The sequence below is a fragment of the Lolium perenne genome, chromosome 2, assembly GCF_019359855.2.
Source record: "Lolium perenne isolate Kyuss_39 chromosome 2, Kyuss_2.0, whole genome shotgun sequence".
NCBI classification, from domain to species: domain Eukaryota; kingdom Viridiplantae; phylum Streptophyta; class Magnoliopsida; order Poales; family Poaceae; genus Lolium; species Lolium perenne.
Genome location: NC_067245.2, coordinates 17,817,030 through 17,825,559, shown reverse-complemented (window position 1 = coordinate 17,825,559; position 8,530 = coordinate 17,817,030). Strand labels below are relative to the sequence as shown.

General features: G+C 42.0%; 1 long non-coding RNA gene across 2 annotated transcripts; it reads right to left on the bottom strand.

Moving 5' to 3' along the window:
- Positions 1-3,414: 3,414 nt before the first annotated feature.
- LOC127329781 (uncharacterized) lies at positions 3,415-4,713 on the bottom strand. Of its 2 annotated transcripts, XR_007869009.1 has the most exons (4): positions 4,514-4,713; positions 4,124-4,417; positions 3,844-4,037; positions 3,415-3,725 (listed from the first exon to the last, which is right to left on the bottom strand). It is a non-coding gene; the product is annotated as an uncharacterized lncRNA (long non-coding RNA). The 2 variants fall into 2 exon arrangements; XR_011750836.1 differs by having other exon boundaries at positions 4,124-4,713.
- Between the last annotated feature and the right edge of the window lie 3,817 nt (positions 4,714-8,530).

Genomic DNA, 8,530 nt, shown 5'->3' with positions numbered 1-8,530 from the left:
GGTTGATGGCGGCGGGATGTAGTGCGGCGCAACACCAGAGATTCCGGCGCCAACGTGGAACCTGCACAACACAACCAAATTACTTTGCCCCAACGAAACAGTGAGGTTGTCAATCTCACCGGCTTGCTGTAACAAAGGATTAACCGTATTGTGTGGAAGATGATTGTTTGCAGAAAACAGTAAACAGTATTGCAGTAGATTGTATTTCAGTATAGAGAATTGGACCGGGGTCCACAGTTCACTAGAGGTGTCTCTCCCATAAGATAAACAGCATGTTGGGTGAACAAATTACAGTTGGGCAATTGACAAATAAAGAGGGCATGACCATGCACATACATATTATGATGAGTATAGTGAGATTTAATTGGGCATTACGACAAAGTACATAGACCGCTATCCAGCATGCATCTATGCCTAAAAAGTCCACCTTCAGGTTATCATCCGAACCCCTCCAGTATTAAGTTGCTAACAACAGACAATTGCATTAAGTATTGCGCATAATGTAATCAGTGACTACATCCTCGAACATAGCACCAATGTTTTATCCCTAGTGGCAACAGCACATCCATAACCTTAGAGGTTCTTGTCACTCCTCCAGATTCACGGAGACATGAACCCACTATCGAGCATAAATACTCCCTCTTGGAGTTACTAGCATCAACTTGGCCAGAGCATCTACTAATAACGGAGAGCATGCAAGATCATAAACAACACATAGACATAACTTTGATAATCAACATAACAAGTATTCTCTATTCATCGGATCCCAACAAACGCAACATATAGAATTACAGATAAATGATCTTGATCATGTTAGGCAGCTCACAAGATCCGACAATTAAGCACAATGGGGAGAAGACAACCATCTAGCTACTGCTATGGACCCATAGTCCAGGGGTAGACTACTCACACATCACTCCGGAGGCGACCATGGCGGCGTAGAGTCCTCCGGGAGATGATTCCCCTCTCCGGCAGGGTGCCGGAGGCGATCTCCTGAATCCCCCGAGATGGGATTGGCGGCGGCGGCGTCTCGATGGGTTTTCCGTATCGTGGCTCTCGGTACTGGGGGTTTCGCGACGGAGGCTTTAAGTAGGCGGAAGGGCAGGTCAGGGGGCCACACGAGGGGCCCACACCATAGGGCCGCGCGGCCAGGGCAGGGGCCGCGCCGCCCTAGGGTTTGGCCGCCTCGTGGCCCCACTTCGTCTCCTCTTCGGTCTTCTGGAAGCTTCGTGGTAAAATAGGACCCTGGGCGTTGATTTCGTCCAATTCCGAGAATATTTCGTTACTAGGATTTCTGAAACCAAAAACAGCAGAAAACAGCAACTGGCACTTCGGCATCTTGTTAATAGGTTAGTTCCAGAAAATGCACGAATATGACATAAAGTGTGCATAAAACATGTAGATAACATCAATAATGTGGCATGGAACACAAGAAATTATCGATACGTCGGAGACGTATCAGCGGCCTTGCTCGCTCTGCCGGTGACGGCAGCAGCAGCTGCACGCTGCTCCCTCCCGCAACAGCCTCCCGCGCGCTCGCCCACGATGGGGTCGTGTGGCGGCGGCGGCAAGGCGACGGCGCCGCCCGGACCAAAAACCGGCGACAGCTCGACGGCCACGGCCACGACGAGAAGCAGCATCCCCCCTGTGCCTCTTGCCGGTGAGTGCATCCACCCGAGTGGTGGGCGCACCTCCGTCAAGCGATGCAGAGGAGGTGCCTTTTCTTTGCCGGCGACGAGCAGCAGCAGCCGCACGGTAAGCCGGTGAGATCTCTCTCACTTTTGTTTTTCTTCTTCCTCCACCGAGTCCACCCGAGGTGAAAACGGCGAGGAGAAGATGGCTCTTCTTCCCGATGCCTTGGCTTGCCGATGCGCATCGGGATCGAGAGGAGCGGTGCGGCCTTGCAGTGGCACAAGCTTTGCCGGCGAGACCAAGGGCGTCGGTCGGTTACTTTTCCTTGTCTTTTGGTTACAGGGACGATCTAGGGTTTGTTGTTCGATTTTTCTACCTGAAAAACATCTAGAACTAACATGCTCTAGTACCAATGTTGAATCCCTTAGATCTGCTAGGCTAGATGCTAACGGTATAATTCTATGGTTGTCTGTATGCTGCGAGATCTGAGAGAGATCGAGAGAGACAGAGGCATACCTTGTCGGTGGGGTGACTGGCGGCGCGATTAACCTCGTACTGCGTGTCCCGGCCCCCACCTCTTTATATAGGCAGGTCACAGGGGCCCACCAACCATATGAGGATTGGACGCCCCCGATCAGGGCGCGAGTCAAAGGGACCCGTCGAGCCGTTGGGCTCGATCGGGAGGAGATCAATCTAACAACCTGTTGATGGTTTGAGATAGTGCAACTTCAATGCTACAAAGTTGGGTGCCTTTGCTCAAGCCTCAAGGGGCGTTGATACTTTCTGATCACAACACGACCTGCTACAGGCCGGAGCAGTCTGTACACCCTGCAGCTAGCTCGACGTTTCCCTGCATCTTTGAACTTTTCCAAAGTTTTGCAATATTTGCTGGAGGGTTACTCTGACTCCTCCCAAATGCTATATTCATAAGAACACATTATGTCTACCTACCTTTGTAAGGTCTACATTAATTAATTGAGAATTATGTTAGTTTTAGATTGATTTTAGAGATATTAGATATACATCATGATTCGTACACATGAGAATTACACAAACACGTATTTGCACCCTTTTTCCAGTTGCACGTGAAATGCACATAAAATCCGGTGGCTAAGAATTTAACCGAATAATAAGTTAGTTTTACGTCGATCGAGAACTAGCCACATCCAATTTACAGTTAGTAAAATAGAGGAGTATAAATTTAGTGTGCAATGCAAGACACCATCACAGTCACATGTTGGAACAACTGTAGGGATTACATGAAACAACATGATAAAAATATGAAGGGAACACTACTAGGGTTGTGAAGGAACAAAACAACATGCCTAAGAGGAACAAAAGATTGTAACATGTTAGAACAACTTTGGGGTTTACTTGGAATAACATGACAACATGAGGCGAACAAAAAAAAACTTGGGTTGTGAAGGAACAAACCACAAGACTGGGAGGAACAAAAGACAATACCCTGTTGGAATAAATTTAGAGATCACATGGAACAAACATTATAATATGAAGGGAACAATACTAGGGTTGTGAAGCAACAAACATAGGGTTGAGAAAGAACAAAAAAATATTAAAGGGACAACAAATAAATAAAGAGAAATGTGATCTGACAGGAACAACATGAGTGGAACAAACCCATTGGAATTTAATTTGTAAATTAGAGACAAATTAATGAGTTCCAGGAGAAAAGAGAAAAGAAATCAAAGAATAAATTAGCCAATTGCCATATTACTAAAATGAAGAAAAATACAATTATTACAAGTTGGAAAAAAATACTAGTCTTCATGAAATACAAATCTAAAAAAATTTATAAAAAATTATTACAAAATGTAGAGAAAAGATCCTTGTGTTCCTAAAAAATTAAAATATCCAGTTATATGACATTTTCATTTGTCACTACCTTGGCAATGAATAAGTTTCCAAAGAATAAGCTATTGACCACCCGTAAATCAGACCAGTGTTCACGGAAAATGATAGTGTCATCATCTATTATTTTGTAAGTTCTGTCGACAGTATAATCATTGCATGCATAAATAGCATCACCCTTCCTTGGTAGAACAACTTGTTTTTATAGCTTCGAATGGAACTACCTACAAAATCGAAAAGAAAAGAAAAACATTACTCAAAACTAATGATGACAATAAAAATCTAGAAAAAAATTTAAAAAATAAGAATGATAACAAATAATTGTAAAAAAGAAAAACTAACCCACTTGGCATATTCATCACTATCAAGCCTATGTATAATGAAATTAGGAGCATGGTTAGGATAATGCGGACTCCTCATATACTTCCTATAGCAAGTGACAATTCTGTTCATTTCTTGTTGGGAAATATCTGTTGCTTCCGTGAAGTAAGTACTATAGAAAGGTTTCTCACAATCAGCGGCTAGATTATTGCACTCTGTTAAAAATTATGTTCCATAATTAGTAGTGAAAAAACATAAAAAAATTGAAAATTAATAAAATAAAAAATTCAAATAAAATTACCAGGGAATCCAACCCAATATTTCGGCTCATCTATTTCGGATAGAACGGTGACATTATAGATATCTTTATCTTCATCCCATGAAAATTTGTTTGTATCTACAATAGTGATTTGAAATGCTGATAACAAGGACCTATAATATGGTCCTTGTATAGCAAAGTATGAACCACAATCATCCAATAAGAGATGATGTGTGGTGAAGTCATCAACAAGTAGCTAGCTCGTCTAGCTACAGCTTTTATAATTTTTGATGGGCATAAAAATTGAATTCTTGCATTGTAACAGCAAGGAAGAATCTGCATAGTTTTTTTTAAGAACAATAAGAGAATTACACACAAAAAGAAACTATTTTTGAAATGAAATTATGACAACTTTTATAAAAAAAGACATACAGAATATTCTTCAAAATGTTCTAGCAACATCTTGACAGAAAACTCTGTCAACATATGGAGCATGGAGTTCTTGCAGCCATAACTTGAGTGTATCAGTGAAATTTTCAAAACAAGACCACACAAAAAAAGGAAACATATTAAAGAGGAAAAGATCATATAGATAGTTCATTGAAATTTATAAAAATAGAAGAACAAACCAAAAACTTACAAGGAGCACAAGGAACAAAAACCAGCAAAAGATATGATGAAGTGATGAGATACAGTAACGAGTAGACATATTTATAGTGGAAAAATGCTCTAATATTAGAAGACACTATGCGGTCAGAAAAAATTGGAAGGCATTGTGCGGTGAGAAATAATTAGAAGGAATTGTGCGGTCATCTATTATTAGATGATACTATGCGGTCAGAAAAAATTACAAGGCATGTTGTTATCTATTTTTAGAATGCACTATGCGGTCAGAATAAAATTAGAAGGAACTAAGCGGTGAGAAAAAATACTTAGTGTGCGGTCATCTATTTTCAGAAGGCACTATGCGGTCAGGAAAAAATAGAATGCACTATTCGGTCAGGAAAAAATAGAAGGCATTATGCGGTGATAAGAAAGAAATGAATTCCATGCTGTGATCTATTTTTAGAAGGCACTATGCGGTGGGGGAAAATTAGAAGGCACTATGCGGTGAGAATTCTATTTTTAGATGGCACCGTACGGTCATAAGAAAAATAGAAAGCCATTGTTCATCAAGAAAAAAAAAGAATGCGTTGTCTGATCATCTATTTTTAGAAGGCAATGTGTGGTCACAAAATGATTCCCACAAAACTAGTTCAAATGATTAGTAAGTTCTATTGAGATTGAAAATGAATGCTTACAAAAGCATCAGTATATATGACGCATTGCATTCGCATAGAAAACGAGTCAGTATACTTCACGCATACAACTAATTGTGTGAAAACGAGTGCTTACAAAAACAAATTCAGCAAAGTAATGAACGAAGCAACATCAATAACGTGAGACATGACACCAAGAGCCTGATTGGTTGCTCGCAGCGGGTTTCTCTCAGTTTCGTCCCCTCGCATATAACTTGGCCCAACATCTATCACATGAGTAAAAACGAGGCTCGGGCCAACTTTATCATTTTGTTTGGATGCTAGCAATTTTACTTATCTTAAGTGGGAAATGAAGAGGTGGTTCGATTGGTAGGCTGTTTTGCGCTTGGAAGAAACATAACACCGTGGTTGGTTATGTGCGGGACGAGAAATGTGACTAACTCTTTCCCAAATGGTGAGAATACCAACCCTTTTTGGCATCAACATAGCAGACGTTTGTCAGTACCACACATCAAACATTCTTCAACACAACATAGAAGAAATTGTTCACTACCACATAGCACACGTTGTTCAACACAGAGAAGACATAGTTCATGATGGACTTAACCATATTACGAGACATAAAACAGGCAGAGACTTCACTCGTCGATCATGGCAAGGGATGGATGATGTTGCGGGCACTTTTGTACCACCTCCATCATGGTGTAGTCGGAGATGGTGACCTTGAAGACGTCTCCCTAGGCACCTTGAAGGTCAAGAAGTAGCCTATCTTGATTTGATGGGCAATGTCAAATCCAGGCCAGCCCTAATTTAGGTAGATAGTGCCTTTGACATCCCCCAGCTTCACCATCCAGAGCAGCCGGTGTTCGTCTTCAGGATGATCGTCCTGGGACTCTACCAAGGTAGGGGGAAGCCTGTGGGAATTGGCAGCATTTACGACTTCGGAGACAACACCACTTTGGCAAGGTGGGTTAGTCCGATGTTGTCATGGAAATGGCCAACCTTTTCACATGCCTCCCCTAGGCCTCTTGGCCAAGCTGCCTTCTCCAGCTGCTGTGTTGGAAGTGTCCTCGCTAAAGACCATGCCAGTTCCACCCATCATCAACTTGGAGCACTGCAAAAAGAAGAAACAATTTCAATGAGCACAAACATACGGAGGTCCAGCCTCATATGATACTATTCTTGTGAGACCAAATGAGAATAGGACACAGAAGGCCGCATACCTATGAACACCACATGCAAAGGGACTATCCGCAAACTAATTCTAGTGTACAAATCACCTGGACTATTAATAGAACCAGGAGGCAAACTATTATACCAAGTTTTAGCATCATCCTTTAATGAGAAAGGAAAAATTTTAGCAACAAAATAAGTACGCAACTTGACATCATCAGAAAACAAACTAATCATAGAAGAAAGTTCATTCATATGTTCTACAGCACTTTCTTTTTCAGTACCACAAAAGGGTGTTTTCTCAACAATAGCTATATGAGATAGATCAAGAGAAAAATCATAATCTTTATCCTTAATGCATATAGGAGATGTGACAAATTTAGGATCAGGAGACAGCTTATATCTAACAGTATGTTGTGCGAGAAACTTTTTAATTTTTCTTGCATCAGTAATAGCATTGCATTTATCAATAAAATATTCATTAAGCTCTACATAATCCTCATCAGGATCATCACTAGAATAATCAACACACTCGGGTGAATTAACAGGTGTAGTAGCATTAGGAGTTTCAGTATTTTCAATTTGTCTAGACCTAGCAATTGTAGCATCTAGAAAAGATCTCAATGAACCACTATCATCAAACACAGCAGAAACATCATCAGTATTATGAGAATTTTCAGATTCAGCAGAAGTACCAGCAAGTGAAGCTTGTGGTGGTGAAACAAGTTGACTTATCACAGATGGTGAATCAAGAGCAGCAGAGGTACTCAGAGTTGTACCTTTTCTTGTAGTGGATGGTAATATGGCGACTTTAGGATCGCGAGATTTACCCATGATGGAGAATTTGTAGCGAACAATATCAATCCAAGTGAACTTCCAAATAAAGCTATGCTCCCCGGCAACGGCGCCAGAAAATAGTCTTGATAACCCACAAGTATAGGGGATCGCAACAGTCTTCGTGGGAAGTAAAACCCAATTTATTGATTCGACACAAGGGGAGACAAAGAATACTTGAAAGCCTTAACAGCGGAGTTGTCAATTCAGCTGCACCTGGAAACAGACTTGCTCGCAAGAGTTTATCAGTAGTAACAGTTTTATAGCGATAGCGATAGTGAAATAACAGCGACGAGTAACAAAGACAGCGGTAGTGATTACGATGAAACAGCAGGATTAAAATACTGTAGGCACAGGGATGGATGACGGGCGTTGCATGGATGAGAGAAACTCATGTAACAATCAAAGCAGGGCATTTGCAGATAATAATAAAACGGTGTCCAAGTACTAAGCAATCCATAGGCATGTGTTCCGTATATAGTCGTACGTGCTCGCAATGAGAAACTTGAACAACATCTTTTGTCCTACCAGCCGGTGGCAGCCGGGCCTCTAGGGAATCTACTGGATATTAAGGTACTCCTTTTAATAATGTACCGGAGCAAAGCATTAACACTCCGTGAACACATGTGATCCTCACATCACCGCCTTCCCCTCCAGTTGTCCCGATTTCTGTCACTTCGGGGCCTCGGGTTCCGGACAGCGACATGTGTATACAACTTGCAGGTAAGATCATAAAACAATGCATATCATCATGAAACAATAACATGTTCAGATCTGAGATCATAGCACTCGGGCCCTAGTGACAAGCATTAAGCATAACAAGTTGCAACAATATCATCAAAGTACCAATTACGGACACTAGGCACTATGCCCTAACAATCTTATGCTATTACATGACCAATCTCATCCAATCCCTACCATCCCCTTCAGCCTACAGCGGGGGAATTACTCACACATGGATGGGGGAAACATTGCTGGTCGATGGAGAGGCGTCGGTGGTAATGATGGCGATGGTCTCCTCCAATTCCCCGTCCCGACGGAGTGCCAGAACGGAGTTTTTGGTCCCGAGACGGAGTTCCGCGATGTGGCGGCGTTCTGGAGGGTTTCTGGCGACTTCGACTTCTCTTCTCGCGTTTTTAGATCGAAACCTTTAAGTAGTCCAGAGGAGGGCGTCAGAGGGCAG